The sequence below is a fragment of the Leptonychotes weddellii genome, chromosome 2, assembly GCF_054177405.1.
Source record: "Leptonychotes weddellii isolate Sample4059 chromosome 2, ASM5417740v2, whole genome shotgun sequence".
Classification (NCBI taxonomy): Eukaryota; Metazoa; Chordata; class Mammalia; order Carnivora; family Phocidae; genus Leptonychotes; species Leptonychotes weddellii.
The window spans coordinates 74,307,735-74,324,200 of NC_138370.1; the positions used below are offsets into that span (position 1 = coordinate 74,307,735).

A 16,466-nucleotide genomic window follows, 5' to 3' on the forward strand; every position below is an offset into this window, starting at 1 on the left:
AAAGTTTTAAGGCTCTTTGAGGACAGTGCTCACACTGTCACCTTCACCACCTTCTGTTGGTCTAGGCAAGTCATAGAGCCAGCTCAGATTCAAAAGGAGGGAAAGAGCCCACTTTTTGATTGACGCGACCACAGAGAATTTATGCCCTTTTTAATCCACCACAGCAGGAAAACGGGATTGTAGCAAAAGCAGGTACTTGTTCTTCAATCTTTTGCCTGGACATGACAATTGTCCCTTCTACTCACATTTCATAAACCAGAGCAACTCATATGGTCATGCCAAACTCAAAGACTAGAGAAATTATTCCTACCCTTTATTGGGAAAATAGAAAGCTGAAAGTATTCAGTGAATGGAAATAATGATGTTAATAGAAGTTTTCCAAGAGTTGGACATAAAGGCTTTTATTGTTAGGGAGTGATAAACTTCTGGAATTGATTTTTAATAGTGTGCTGTTCAAGTAGAAGACTTAACCAATCAGATTCAAGACTCTTACGTTATATATGGGCTGTTTGTAAGACTTTTACGGTGCTATTTTATATATGCCCAAGCCTTCCTTAATGTTTAATTATTGTGTAGCTCTGCATTGACTATAATGATCTTTACTCTGTTTGTCATCAATTTCTTTTTTCTTTTTTTGGGTGTAGCATCAACATACCAGACTTCGAATATTGTTCTTAAAGTCCTCTCATAATGTTTATTACTTATTGATAAGATGGGTCATCAGTGCATCTTTTTATTTCCTTATTTAAAAAACCATAATCCAATGGTATGGGTGTGAAGATGGTTAAACAGACATCATACACATAATTGGAATCTTATATGCCCTAAGTTTAAATTTAATAGTAGTAATATTTTGACATGGACTTTGAAGAGACAGCAATAATTTGGAATCCATGTGGAAGTTGTACTGTTTCAGTCAGAGATGGTCCTTGTTTCTGGAAAGGCTGGTGAGGGATTAAGGTATGTACGTAAAAGTCATAGAGTATTCTTCACTGTTTTCTTTTTTTCTTTTTAAAGATTTTATTTATTCATTTAGAGAGAGAGCATGAGTAGGGGGAGCCTTGAGCGGGGAGGGGGGCACGCGACAGTGGGGCTCGGTGGGTCTCACAACCGTGAGATCATGACCTGAGCCGAAACCAAGAGTTGGCCGCTTAACTGACTGAGCCACCCAGGTGCCTCTTCATCATTTTCTTGATGAAATTAAATAAACCGTGTCAGGTAAATAGTTATATACAACTATATATATATAAAACTTAAAAAAAATCCATTTTTACAAGTATGAGTTTAGATTGAGTGCATTAGCCTTATAATTTGTTGAGAAGTCAGTCAGCAGGCAGAGTAAGGCAGGGAGCTCTGAAAGGCTAGTGCAGATATGACTATTGTAATGGTCAAGAATTTGGGCTCTGGAGCCCAGTGGGTCTGGCTCAGGACCTGGCTGTGTGGGTACAAGCACACAGGTCGGCCACATTTCTAAGCCTTCCTTGTAGTCCGGCGGTGGTCATGTGACTGAGTTCTGGCTACTAGAATGAGAGCAGCAGGAACAGGGCTTGCCGCTTTCAGGCATGGGCCAGATGTGCACCCATCCATCTGTGATCCCCACTCCCCTTTCCCCTCTGCCCCCTGAATGGAGAAGGCTGGCAGGCAGGATGGAGCAGGGGAGCTCCATGGTGGGGATGGGCCAGAAGAGAACTGAGATGATAGAAGTTGCCTGGGTCCTTCTGAAGTTGACTTCCTGCACAGCCCACTTATCCGCCAGCTCCTACTGCCACCGCTGTATCAGGCAGTATGAGCAACATGAGCAACAGTGCTGTACTTTGGCAAGCCACTGAGATTTGGGGGTTTATTATGATAGCTAGTGTTACTCTATTACATGTGTGGTTTTAGGTGAGGTACATAATCCTTAATCAACTTCACTTTCTTCACCTATAAACTGGGGAAACTAACACCCACTTCATGGGATTGTTGTCAGAATTAAAAGAGATAAAGTTTGGGGCGCCTGGGTGGCTCAGTCAGTTAAGCATCTGCCTTTGGCTCAGGTCATGATCCTGGGGTCCTGGGATTGAGTCACGCATCGGGCTCCTTGCTCAGCTGCGAGTCTTCTTCTCCCTCTCCTCCCTGCTTGTGCTCTCTGTCGCTTTCTCTCTCTGTCTCTCGAATAAGTAAATAAAATAAAAAAAAAGAGGTAAAGTTTATAAAGTGCTTGACATAATGCCTAGTATATAGTAAATAATCAACAAATGGTAGATAATAATAATAATGATAATAAATTGAAAGGTTAGAGTATTTCCTTTTTGACGTTGAAGCAAATTACTCTTTTTTCAGTTTGTCCTAATGGACTATGAGATTAGTCACGGTAAATAGCTTTGGAAACACTGAGGCAGAATTAACAGTTTATTAAACACTTAGTTGGATACCTTAGGTGAAGTAGAAAAAAAAAATAGAAGAATGCCCTACTTGATTGATTTCTTTGGTGATGAGAAGTAAATCATACGGAACTGACCAGATGAGGAATATGAAACCAGGAGCTCCTAATTTGCCATATTACTAGACGTCAGCATTTGTCTGGTGAGACATAAGAGCTGATACCAGTGTATACTAGGCACTGTCAAGATGCTTCATGTGTATTGACTCCTTCATCTTCACAGGATCCATATGAAGTAGGCACTATTATTATCCCCATTTCACAGATGAGGAGATTGAGGCACAGATTGGTCAAGTATTACCTTGCCTAAGACCATCCTGGCAAGCAAGTGGCAGAGCCAAGTTTTGAATCAGGCAGCCAGGCTCCAGAAGCCACACTTTTGACAACCATACCACACATTCTCATAGGCATCAGTAGGGTAGGTGGTCTGTAAATATTTGTTCAATAAATGAATGATGCCACTTGACATGTTTTCAGAGGTCTCTATCACTCATGCGGGAATTGGAACCTTATGGATGGCAATCAGATCCCTGATGCTTTTAAGTATTAAAATATGATGAAGGGTGGTGGAAGGAGGTGTCAGAGAGCCCCACTAGATCTGTCAGATGCTAAACTTAGCTCAGCATTCAAGTTGAGTTCATGAGATGGACACAGCCTCTGCTGTTACAGAGCTTGCTTTCTGGTCTATAGATATTTGGACCCCACTCCTACTGTGGGCTAGCCTAATGAGACTGGAACTGGCCAAGAAACATAAATGTCCACCTTCAGCCCTTTGAGAAGCTTCTGATTTGGGCTACGTGTGCTCTGCACGGTGGTGTCAATGGACACTGTGCCTTCTCCAGCACCGTTCTGTGGTTGTGAGGAAAAAAAGAAATGTCACTGGAAAATGCAAGCACAATTTACACTTACTATTCCCCAAATCACTCTTCAAAGCTTATCTGCTTTTCCAGCAATTTTGTGATCGATATCGTTGCTTACTTTGTGTTACAAGCTACCCACAATCGGTGTTTTTTTTTTTTTAAATAAGAGATCACAATGTGAATAACAGTATGGTTGCCACCGTCTGTCTCCAGAGGTGTTTGCACACATATATCTATATATAGATCTATACGAGGAGAGGAAATAGACCAAGTTGACCTATGATTCCTTTCTTCCTAAAATTTCCCTGTGTCTGTGTCATAGCTCTGATCTTAAATCTTATTTGGCCAGTCACAGAAAGAGCTAGTTTATCAAAGAGATAAAAAATGGCCTATTTTTTGCCTTCTGAATTTCAATGAAAGAAGAGTATTTGTCTTCACTATTGATCTATTCCATTGAGTAGTTCTTGTGATGATTACCACTTTTCTATATTTATAGAGAATCAGCACTTCATAAATGTCAAAAGGCACTTTGCTTTAACATAAGTGTCAGTGTTCTAACATTTCACAAAGTTAGCAATTATCATGAGAACCACGTGTGGAAACGGGAAAATAAATAATTACTAAGGGAAGTAAATTTTTTTTCTTAGTAGAGTTGGAAAAGGAGAAAAAGTCCTTTATTATCTGTCGTATTTTGATTGCCTGTCCTTGACCATGGAGTCACTGTGGTATGAGGACTTTCTCATCTCCCTTTTCCACTTGGTTCTGTGCATCAAAGTTCCTCTCTCATGGGGCTTGAGTATCAAGTGGGCTATAAAAATCTCCTGCAATGTGAGATGCTTGTACTGGGACAGAGAAAATTACATTTCGGTCATAAGAATCAGAAATTTGGGGTCCTATGTAATTATTGTATTAAGGTTTATAAAGAAACTTCTATATACTTTCATGACAATATAAGTGAAGATTTCAGACAATTTCTTAAATTGAGGGTGGAGGGCTTCTAAATAATGCTTAAGAGCTGTCCTGACCATTTACCCTTAACTGAGTTGACCAACTCTTTCATGTCCAGTAGGCATAATCTGTGCTGGGAGGTTTTGTTTTGTTTTGCTTTTTTTTTTTTTTTTTTTTTTGGTCCTTGATAAGGCTACTTTGAAAAGTTGTCATAGCAACACTGGCCACTGGTCACAGATAATAGGACAGGGTGAGGAGGTGGCCTCCACTGGATCCAGGCTTTGTTAGTTCCTGCTGTTGTGTGCTGGAATGACTTGTTCAGAGACAACATTTTATTGCAGCAAAAATGTTCAATGCCAGAGACCCCTAGAAAAGCCATAGTTTGTTCTCAAAATGGACAAGCTACCCAAACCTCCCCTGCTGCCCTCTGAACCCCACCAACTCTACTGTTTAATGAGACCTATGTCTATTCTCTTGGCACATGAATCGTCCTTCTCCACGAAATCATTCCCCACTGCATGCTTATCGGGTGATGCAAAGTTGGGGCTGAGAGTGTTTTCTCAGTAGTTTTAGATGAGACAGGCAGCTTTTCAGCATTACATGGAAACCCCGTACAGGGTTTTGTTGTTGTTGTTGTTCAGTCTGCCAGCAAACTTTGAGGTATCCTGGGTATTTTTCAGTAGAAATTTGTCACCTACACATGGTTGTTATACACATTATGGCTCTTGCCTTTAATGACTGCACTAAATGATTTTACTCTCATAGTTCAGAGGGACAGTTGCAAAGCTCTGTGTATTTCAGGAAACTGAAAGGAATGATGAATTCCATCTGTCTTTCTGGCACAGATTTTTGCCTCAGGTTTTCTGTGTTAAGGGTCCTGGGCTGTCACATTTACGTTGATTGACTTTTCATGTCTTTTCGATGGGTGAAAAACTTTCTGCTTTCATATTTTGTCCTTGTTTGATTTCGGTGGTTTGATTTATGGGATTTTGAGAAATCGTCAGGATTTCTTTCAGAGTTGCATCTCTTCTAGTCCAGCTCCCTGAGGTTTTACCCGCCTCTGTCTCTTCTGTTTCATTTTGCCAGCTTCTCACTTTGACCCTATAAGAACATGATAGGCACCTAGTAAAATTTGATTGTGTTGAGTTTTAGGAAGGACAGAGAGAAAGCACAGTTTGGATGAATGCTATTTTAGTAACACATCTTTATGCCAAAGTCTCTCAAAGGGTTATGGCCTTATTTCAGGAAGTAGAATGGAGTTGAGCCTCTCTTGCTGATAACCGGCCATTCCCTGCTTGAAAGCAAGCACAGATGTGTTGGCTGCAGGAGTGTGTGAACTGACACAATTTTACAGGCTGAGCTGATAATCGAGAATATTCATATATCGCAAAGATGTCTGTAACCGCCGTGGGAAGCTAGCAAAAAAAGAAGACAGTAATTCCTGCCCTGGGATAAGCCGTTTCCATGTTTGGATATTTCCATCAGATTTATTGCCCCGATTATTTTAAATGCTGTTATGTAGATTGAACAAAGAATGTATTTTGCCTTTCATCCCAATGACTCTGGTGATATGTGGTCCCAGATTTTGATCAGCTGAGGTAGTGCCACGTGAGAGAGCAAGGCAATCATAAATGAGAAGGCAGCGAAGATAAACTGCCCTGTCCTGCCCACTCACCTCCATCCTTTAAACACAGGTTGACTCTGGGACATGAAAGGACTACCAAGTAGTTAACCTGCACGAACAGAAGCAGAGCTGTAGCAGATGAACTGCCCTTTGATGAAAGCATCTCGTGCCTCCTTAATTATGTCCCCAAGGATTTGTATGTCTGAACCAACAGAATGGCCGCATGGGAAAGAAGGGAGAAGGATGGGAAACCAGCGGATTGAATTATGCAGGGACCATGGTTCTCAGAATTTCCACAGATGGCGGAGAGGAAATCTGAGCATGATAAGGAGTAAATCACAAAGCATCTTGATATTGTTTCAGATTTCCCAATTTCCTCTAAACCTGCAAGGCCCCCACATAACTCAAGAATTGAAATTTTGTAATCGATAAGATTCTAGGATAAAATGTTCACGTTTCCACTTTCCCAATGGGGGGAAAATATCACATGGAAAGACTTCCTGGACTCGTCTATGGTACTGACTTGTAACTCTAAATGGCAAAGTTTAAAGATGTCAAATGCCATTATGTCTTCAGTGACAGGGAACCGTAACGATAGTATAAACGATGGGGTCTCATTTACTATTTAAAAGATGGTGTAGAAAAACGAAATGCCACGAATGTATGAAATACAATGTCATCTGGCACAGCTGGTGATCAATAATGATAATTTTATTCACAAAATGGCACAGGCCGCTTTTTATTTCCTTCCATATTTGGATTTTTTTTTTCTTTTTTTGCTAAAACTGAATGACCGTGTACCTATGACTGAGGGTGGAGGTGGATTACATTCCCCCCACCCCCTGGAGTTTGAGGCTCCGCCAGGTGTAAATGCATTCTATCACATAGTTTCCCCTTCTGGCCTATCTTGGAAGTTTCTAGTTTCTCTTTCTTTCCTGAAGGTTTTATTGAAACACAGATTACTCTTCATGTCCCTATTTTCCTTTTCTCCCTTCTGAGATTCTTATTGAAGGCAACCGGGTTGTGAGTTTCCTGAAGGAAGTCTATCTGTCTTCAGTCTCTTTGCTCAAGAAATACTTATATGCCCAAAGCCCAGGAGAGTCTCTGGTAAATCAAATTCTCTATTTGCAATATTCAGGGTCTTTATTCTAGTCACCAGAGCATTGTGTTCATGGAACATTATTTCTAATTCTCCGTGATGAGTCAGAAAACCACAAAACAGTGTGCCTGGAAGAGTCACAGCAAATGAATATATTTTTTTCATTTTATACAGGATGTATATTAATTTATAGAAGATCTTGAAAATATACTGTCACCAAGGCTGATTTTCCAAGATTTACTACATCACTTGCTCCAAAAGTATTTCCTCCATACTCTTCAGGTCTTATAGCTATAACTCATATTTAAATGGAATCACGAACAAGTGCAAAATATATGGCAATTCACTTCTTTCTTTCTTCCTTCCTTTCTTTCTTTCTTTCTTTCTTTCTTTCTTTCTTTCTTTCTTTCTTTCTTTCTTTCTTTCTTTCGAGTTGGGGGGGCATAGAGAGGGGGAGAGAGAGAGAGAGAATCCCAAGCAGGCTCCGTGCTCAGCATGGAGCCCAACAAGGAGCTCGATCTCACAACCCTGAGACCATAGCCTGAGCCGAAATCAAGAGTCAGATGTTCAACTGAGGTGCCACCCAGATGCCCCAATTCACTTCATTTTTAAGTCATTCTCTCTCTTAAGAAGCATATGGTAAATTGATATTCTTCCCTTTATTACATAACAGATTTTTAAAAAAAGATTTTTAAAAATTTATTTGCTTATTTAGAGAGAGTGAGAGTGAGTGGGGGGAGAGAGAGAATCTCAAGCAGACTCCTCACTGACTATGGAACGGGATGCGGGGCTCGATTCCATGACCCCAAGATCGGGACCTGAGCGAAAATCAAGAGTCAGTTGCTTAACTGACTGAGCCACTGAGGTGCCCCTGCGTAACAGATATCTATTGAGAATTCATTATATTCCAGGCACTGGGCTAGTTGCTGGAAATATGTAGTGAGCAGGAGACCTAGCAATGAGAGTTCATCGTTATAAAGCAAAAGTTTTCCAGGCTTAGTGCAGTTCATGTTCAGTCAGGGTGTTTGAAGAAGTACATTTAGCTTCTTAGTTAGAAGAGTACAGATTAGGACTTCTGCTGGTTAAATAAATCCCTGCTCATAGTTGGCTAAACTATTGAAGATGAGGAGAAAACTTTGTTTCCTCAAGTTCCAGCACAGATCAGCAACAGTATTTTAAATCATTGCAACTTAAATTTTTTTTAATCATTTAAATGCCCTTTTATTCACACAGACCTTCCTCATTTGCTAGAAAAACTGACCACACTGACTGCCAGTTACTCAGCAGAACGTGGAGAGGTGCGTTAAGAACTATGCTAGAATCTGCCGAATCCCCTTGTTGAGAAGTTGGTGGTAATAGTTTGCTAACAGGCATTCTTAATAAATGATAAAAATAACCTTTTAGATACTTAAATCATTTTGCTGCCAAGGGCAGATAATTAGGCCCATTGCCAAATGCTAATTAATGATACAAGTGGAGGATTTTATTTAAATTTGTTATACTAATATGTTGAAATATAAATAGAAACTGCCAATTGAGAGAAACTTGTCAAAGGGTAGAAAGTGTAAGGTGAACGAACAAACACCAAACTTTAAAATAATAGACCTGCCGTGTTCCAGAAGGTCATTGAAATAGAAACCTTGCAAAGATCATTGATTTGTAAAAAGCTTTGTATAATTTAGAGTACTCAAACTACTGAAAAATATATAAAATAATGAGGATTATTTTAGGCTCCCACTTACTAAATAAGATGAATTCAACTCAGTTGGGAGGGAGGGTATGGCTAGATGTATGGTTTGAAGGCTATCTCTTCTGGGGAACATATTTGCTTATCCTAATGTTTACATTTCTGGTTGGTGTTAGTTCTGAGTTTATGTCCAGCCCCAGCAGCTGCTAATGTCATTTTAAAGGTCTTTGTAATCTGCAAAGAAAGGTAATAGTAGGGATATGGTATCACCCATGGCCAATGGTTAGCAACATTTCTTACAGGCTCAGCAGAACAATGACATACTGCTCAATCCAGATATGTCAATCTGTTTTCCACTGGGAAGCCCCATGGTTTGGCTTTTCACCACTCTTGCTCCTGACATACCCCGAAGGCTTCACTACGGATTAAAACTATCAGGTTGGCTAAAGGCAGAAGGTCCACCAAAGCTAAGAAGGCAGTGGGGGCCATACACTGTTCTGTTCTTACTGGATGTGAGCAAAAATGAGAAGTGTTTTTTTCATTTTTCCTTGTGTTAGTGGAAAGATTGGATCTACGGATCTCTAGACTGTAGTCTGGCAACTAACCACTTAAGTCAATGAAATGAGTAATTCTGGCTAAAGAAACAAGCAATTGGTGTCAGGGAGCTGTTTATAATAATCAATTTGATGGGCTCCCCTTTGTGAGGCATAGAAATAGTACGCAGGGACCTGTAGGTGGTTCCCACATTGAGCAACAGTGTGGGATTTCACCTGCTTTGTTCTGGTGGCTTTGGGATTTCCCAACTCAGTGCCTTTGTTTATGCTAATTTCCCTTCCTAGAGTGAACTTCCTCTCTCTACATTCATCCGTTCTATCCAGCTCAAATTCCCCTTTCACTGGAGAAACTGTGGAGCACTCCATCTACAGCTGATGCCTCATTTAACTGAAAAAAGACATTGAATACATTTGGAATGCCCTGCATAAATGGTACTTATTGCCTAGAATCATGTGACGCTTGTCATCGACTTTGTTTTATAATTGCTTGGATACCTCTCTCTTCAAACGAGATTTCACATTCAGGGAAGGCAAGGGTAACACCTTTGCATTTCCCACATCTTTGCCCAGTGCCCAGGTTAGGAAATGTACACAGTAAATATTTGTTGACGAATTAATGAATGAACACAGAGGACTGAACTCAAATGACCAGTGTCTTCAATAAGCTGGTGACTCCCGTGTGTCATTCTCACTGTGGAGCTACCCTGCCCTGTTCCTCCACTCTTTACTGTGGCTTTAATGACCGAAAGGGGCCTGGGTGCAGCTCATTCAGGGAAACATAAACTTTTTAACACACATCCAAATGATATAAACATCTGGGTATGCTCAAGATAGACACATTCAAATCTGCATTACCAAACGACTACAGAATGCCTGACAAGGCTTTTCAGTGTTTCTTTTTGCTTGCAGAAGATCTCAGTCAACATTTGGATTCTTGTAAGTGTGCGGTGATGTAACTCCCTTGGCAGCACAAGGAGATCATATTTTTAGCTGCTCTTCTCAAGACCTGATACCTTCTACCTTGAACCCTCTGGACAAAATAGACCTCTTCCTTTTACGGAGGAGGGAAGTGGGGCTCGTGGAGTGCAAAGGACTTGCTCAAGGTCGCTCAGCTTGTTCTTGGCAGAGTAAGACCCACAGAGTTTCTTATCCTTCCTACTACCCATCTGAATATAATATAATTCACAGATGGCTGTGCTGACCATCAGATATTGACCAAAACCCTCAATTTTTGATGCTTTTAGATGCCTTCTATATATCATCTTGAGCTATTTTTATCTTCAGATATTAAGCCTTGAGCATCTCTGTCAATTCACAGGTGAGGAGACTGTATCATATATAGGTTAAAATAGTTTGAGGCCAGTGCTAACTAAACCCATGCAGAGAAATGATAGTTACCACACCATTTGAGCTTTTGACATTTAGTTCTGACAGAGAAAAAACACATTTACTTCTCTCTGCTCTTGCTGGGCTGGCCCCCCTTGGGACCGATAACAGGCATTTATAATGAAAATTGTTACTGTGACTACTTACCCATCTCTGGATGCAAAGCAAGGCAGGTTAGATAGCAAGACCTGGAGCTCTTGCTCCCAGCCTTGATCTGCTCCTGCATGGCATTGAGCTTCCCTGCAAAGACCTCTCCAGGTGTGTGGGGGTTCCCGAGGGAAGTCAGGCATGTACTGACAACTGAACTTTCAGCTTTAGGAATTAAGCGCATGACTGACTGTTTTCTTTGCTTTCTGTGGTGACCCCTTCACCCCCAGCCCTCAAAGCCATCCAACTGGGGTCTCTCCATTGCCATTTGTAATGGTGGCAGCTGCGAGGTCACTGATGCTGAGTGCTGTCTTTTGGTTCTTCTACTGATGCCCATCTTTAGGCTTCTGAGTGCCAGTGGATTCTACACAGAAATGGAGAACGGCTCTCTTCATTTCTTTGCCTCACTTGGGCCCTAAAACATCACAACTTGGGTATACAGTCACAAAAGTCTCTTTAGAAAACAGCTTTTTCAGCATGCCTGGGTGGCTCAGTTGGTTAAGCATCTGCCTTCGGCTCAGGTCATGATCCCAGAGTCCCAGGATCGAGTCCCGCGTCGGGCTCCTTGCTCAGCGGGAGCCTGCTTCTCCCTCTGCCCTTCACCCCAGTCATGTTCTCCCTCTCTCTTTCTCTCTCTCAAATAAATAAATAAAATCTTTAAAAAAACCCAGCTCCTTCAGACTGTGTCCTCCCCAACTTGGGGTACAATATGAAGTCAAGTGGCAGGATGGCGATATGTCCCTTATTACCTTCCCCGTGTTCATTTCTCCCTCTTCTTTCCCAAACCCCTCTCAAACTCTCCTAAAACAAAAAATAATTCCTTGCTCTCCTTCAGCAAAACACCAAAAGAATCTTGTATATCAACTCATGCAAATAATTGTTGGAAAAGGGTGACAGACCCTTTTCCTCAAATGAGTGGGCAACACACAAATGTGAAACCCCTCGCTCCTACTGTTTTCAGATTTGTACTCTGTGTCCTACGTCTTGACATACATGATCATATTTAATTCTCACAACAATTTGGAAGGTGACACTATTATCCCAAATTTACAGGGAGGTGATTATAAAGCTCACAGTGATCAAGTCAAGGTTCAGGAACTTGCCCAAGTCAGGCAGTTATACGTAAAATGTCTAGGATTCCAACCCAGGTCTGGCTGACTCCTTAGCTAATGCTCTTTTCCTGGGCATACTTGCTTTGGTGTTATGTAGCGGCATAGCAAATCTTAGGGTGTGTAACATTTGCCTGACATGCTTGTTAAAAAAGCAAATCACTGGACTCCGTCCGAGGTCCCAGGGATTTTCATCACCCCAGGTGATTCAAACCACAGGACACTATGGGACACTCTGGTGGGAAGGATGTCTGTGGGGCCAGGATGAGAACAGAGTCCGTTAAAGTAAATGGAATGGGATCTTTATACCATCCTTGACCCATGGCACCATTTTTGCTTGAGCACTCTCATCTGGGGCAAAGGTCACACAGATTGTTAACGTCCGAGTTCAGGAGTGCATGCGGATGCACACAGCATTTCCCAAGGTCCCCGGATCATCTGCTTCAGAATAGGGCATTTATTTAAAGATTGCAGATACCCCAGTACTTTCACAGATCCGCGGATCTGTGTGCTTTGAAGCCCAGGAACCTGCATTTTCACCATACTAGCTGGGTATGATGCATAGTCAACACTAGACATAAAAGCAAACAAACCAACCAACCAACCCAGAAACAGATTCAATAAATAGCTCTTCCTATGCAGCTTCCAAAATTAGCCTGTGTTTCTGTGTTTCAGTGGTAAATAAATGGAAAAAAGTATGACCAAAGGCATCTCCAGGTTTGATTTCAGTTAAATTTGTCATCCGGGCTGTGCCTACCTGTTCAAATCAATACAACAGAGAGGACAGCAGTGAGAACCTTATGAGAAATAGACGAAATCAGAGCATATCAGATTAATCCTTTTCTTCCCCCCGGGTCCGTGAAGTGTACATTTCCTAGTTGCTTTTCCCCATAGGCTTTCAAAGGAAATGTTGGGACCAAAGTCCTATGAGAATGTGGTTGATTGAAACTGCAAGAATATTGGAGCATAAGGGCTAGAATTAATTAGCATCCTTAAAACAGCGGCACTAGGCCCTTGCATTTTTGTAACATATGAATGGTAACTGTTGATTTCTCAACCCAAAGCAGAACATCTGTTCTTTTGCAGAGAGTCTAGCAAAGATTGCAATGCAGAGTCAGGTGGGGGTAGTGTTGTTAGGATACTCCATTCGTATCAGAGCTGTCCATTTGGATTTATTATTAGACAGCACTCAGTATAATTGCTTTCTCAAGAATTTTTAGATGTCTGACACATACACTGTACATGTTGTGGGGTTTTATTGGGCCTTAATCCTCTGTAAAGTTATTCTAATCACAAATGCATGAGAAGCATCCATAAAGTGTAACAATCTGTATTCAGAATTAATTTTTCATTAAACACAATTCATTAATTCCCATCAAGTCATACTCTTTGTCATCCTGCCCGCCTGGATCTTCAGGGGATATAAACAAGTCAGTGAAGAAGGGAAAGGGTGCAGATGAAGGAAGGGAAAGGAATGGAGACAGATGAACTTCTTGTTTCTTAAGAAATAAATGACTATACCCAAGAATAAGATCACAGTAAGGTAAAAGCAAAGAAATGTAACAGTTAAACAGAATTACTAAAAATACTAAGTACAGAGACTCATCTAGTGTATAATCATACAAAATGTGTCATGATTTTGATCATTCATTTATTTCCATTTTATTTTTTAAAAGATTTTTATTTATTTGACAGAGAGAGACACAGCGAGAGAGGGAACACAAGCAGGGGGAGTGGCAGAGGGAGAAACAGGGTCCCCGCTGAGCAGGGAGCCCGACGCGGGGCTCGATCCCAGGACCCCGGGATCATGACCTGAGCTGAAGACAGTCACTTAACGACTGAGCCACCCAGGCGCCCCCATTTATTTCCATTTTAACTCAAGGAGTCAGAGAGACCTCGGGCATCGTCCCGGTGTTACCACACTCGTTCTGTGATCCTGGGGCAAGTTATTTAAATTTTGTATGTAAGGGGGAGTTTATGTAAAATGGAGATAATAATTCCTTCCTTTCAGTGTTCCTGTGAGGATGAAAATAAATGCGAGCAAGGGCCTAGCGAAGTGCCTGATGTAGAGGGTATTTAAAAATGCTAGTTACTTCTCTTCCTTCTCCTGTTTCTAAGTGCTGTGCAGCTGATATTTTTATGTTCAGACTTGATAGAATTGGATTATTTAGTTGCCGCCTCACTAAATTAATTGGAAAGTGAACAGCTGACTACATTAATTTTCTGTCTGGTGCTCTACAAACAAATACAGGTTCTTGTTGTTAACTGAAGTGGGTGGAGATCCGTTCCGTTAGGACTGAGGAGCAAGGTGATGCTTGAAAAGCAGATTCATTTTCCATTTTTACTCAATACGTTATGTTTTGTATGCCATGGTAATAGAAAATGAAAAATCAAAATATTTTATTGCACATTCTGCCATACTTTTGGATACTTGAGGCATCCTTCCGAGTCTGTGTGGGGGAGAGGGTTTAGCAATGGGAGGTGTGACCTGGGGGCTGGCGCTCATACGGTCTTAGCTTCTGCTCTTCTTGTTTTGGGATGCCTCTGTTCCCTTTCAACCGCTGATATTTTGATAGACTTTAAAAACATTAAAAATGCTTCTCCATTAGTATTTTCAAATTTTATAAACTATAGAGTTTATTATAAGGTACAAGGGGGCCTATTGAGTGGAAAGTGAGAGATCAACAACCCGATTTAGATAATTTGAGTCATTACGAACTTGGTTTTTTCCAATTTATACCTTAATGGCTTGATTTCTAGTTACCTTGAGTTGGCTCGATGGTGAGTGATTAACGCTGTTGTGGCTATAGCTAACAACTCTGGCTTTTCTAACAGGCTGCCGAATTATGCCATTTGTTAACTAAATTAATTCGGCCTGGTGATTTTATTTCTCCAGCTTCCTTCCCTGGTGAGGAATCACTGTCTCTGTGATAGGGAATGCTTATAAGATTTTATTTTATTTTTTTTAGATTTCACCTGGCAACAGTTAGCTGCAATTTCTCTTAGCTGCTTTGTCATTATCACTTTGACACTAGGAATCAGAATTCCTATATACCAGGAAGAGAGATTAAATTTAAAAATAAAAGTTAAATAATATTTTATGTTTTCAGCTTTCACAGAAGCTTCCGAAAACACTTTTCAAGGATTCCTCATGCCTTAATCTCAGGTAAGAGAGAACTATCTTTTTATAAGACAAAATAATACTGTATGTTAGCTGTAGACCTTGAACAGTAACTTTCTGCTTTCTTTCCCTTCCATAGGGGTGAAATAGAGACAGTGGTGCTTCTGGAGTAAGTGACGGAAATGAAATTAGCACTAGGATTAGGAATCGACACTCTGGTCAGCCACGGAAAATAGACCAACGAGTTATGAAATGATCAAGTCTGGGTTTTTCTGTATTGGTACCTATCATCTGTCTGTCTGTCTGTCTATCGATCATCTATCAGAAAGCCAAGATTTTGGTAAAGTCCATGCCGGTTGCTAGTGAAGGTCTAAAGGATATAGCACTAATATTGGACTTAGAAGATATTGAAAAAAAAAAATCTAAATTTGAAAAAGCAATATAGAGTGGCTGTATTGGCTCAGATAACCTGGCAATAAAAACAAATCCGTTCCCGTGATTCCTTTCTCTCCTGTGCCCCCTTGCACAAGGTATAGCGTTCTCTTGGCAGGTTGGTTTTTTGGGTCAATGCCAGAAGGAAGACACACAGGTGTCACAAGTGTATTTTTTTCCAGAGCCTCAAAAGGAAATCTCAGGTAGATTTCGTTAGGAAATGGTATTCATTGCTGAACTGCAAATTAGATTGCAAGTGCTTTGGGCATTCTTAGTAAATTATATAGCTAAAACCTGGAGCTATACTAAACCCTTTGAATTTAATTTGACTGCTGGCAGCCATCAATGGTTAAAAGATTTTAGAAAACCTGAATGCTAACGCTTGAACGTGCTGGGAGAGGATGTTGTAGAAAAGACAGGTGGCTCAGGGTGCCAAATAAAACACTGGCCTTTTACAGACTATTCCAAAAGTAATACAATAAAAATGAATATACTGCATAAAATCCCAAGTAGCGCTAATGTAATCAAGGCCCACACAGCCTTATGAGGTACAAGTTCATTTTCCACCTTCTGAGTTATTACTAGTACAATTTCCCTCTCGTGCTGCAGTCTTTATTCTGGGAAGGCTTGTCTCTCCCTGTCTTGCTGGCCTGTGTCCTTTTGCATGCTAATGCAATATTCTGTTCTAACCTGACCATAGCAGATTAGCACGTACCTCTGACTCCCTTTCTTGCCTAATGCAATTCCAGTCGAGCAGGGAACCTGATGTTTGTCTTAAACAGTACTAAGCATTTTTCATATGAAATTCAATTAAACTATTTCCTAGTCTAAGTGTTGTTCAGTTTCTTACCTTTCAGCAAAATGAAGTTTTCCTTCCTGTGAAAATACTTAAAAGCAAGCAGTTGGAGGAAGGAGGGAGAAGAGAGGGTAGGGGCAGGGGCGATGGGGGGGTAGGGTGGGGGGAAGGCGAACCATGCTGTTTGGCGCAGTCAGCTAATTGTTTCAGCCTTTGTTTTTCTGTTCCCCTTGAAGATGAGCTGTATTTTAATTACCGCATAAAAGATTTGTCTTGATTAG

The 16,466-nt window shown here is 40.9% G+C and overlaps 1 long non-coding RNA gene across 1 annotated transcript in view; it reads left to right on the forward strand.

Annotated features, from left to right (window-relative positions):
* Nucleotides 1–16,230, forward strand: part of LOC145720118 (uncharacterized) — a 151,830-nt gene extending 135,600 nt beyond the window's left edge. Inside the window, exons 2-3 of the long non-coding RNA XR_014142864.1 lie at nt 14,947–15,002; nt 15,097–16,230. This is a non-coding gene — a long non-coding RNA (uncharacterized LOC145720118). The remainder of the gene's footprint in view (nt 1–14,946; nt 15,003–15,096) is intronic.
* Nucleotides 16,231–16,466: the final 236 nt, after the last annotated feature.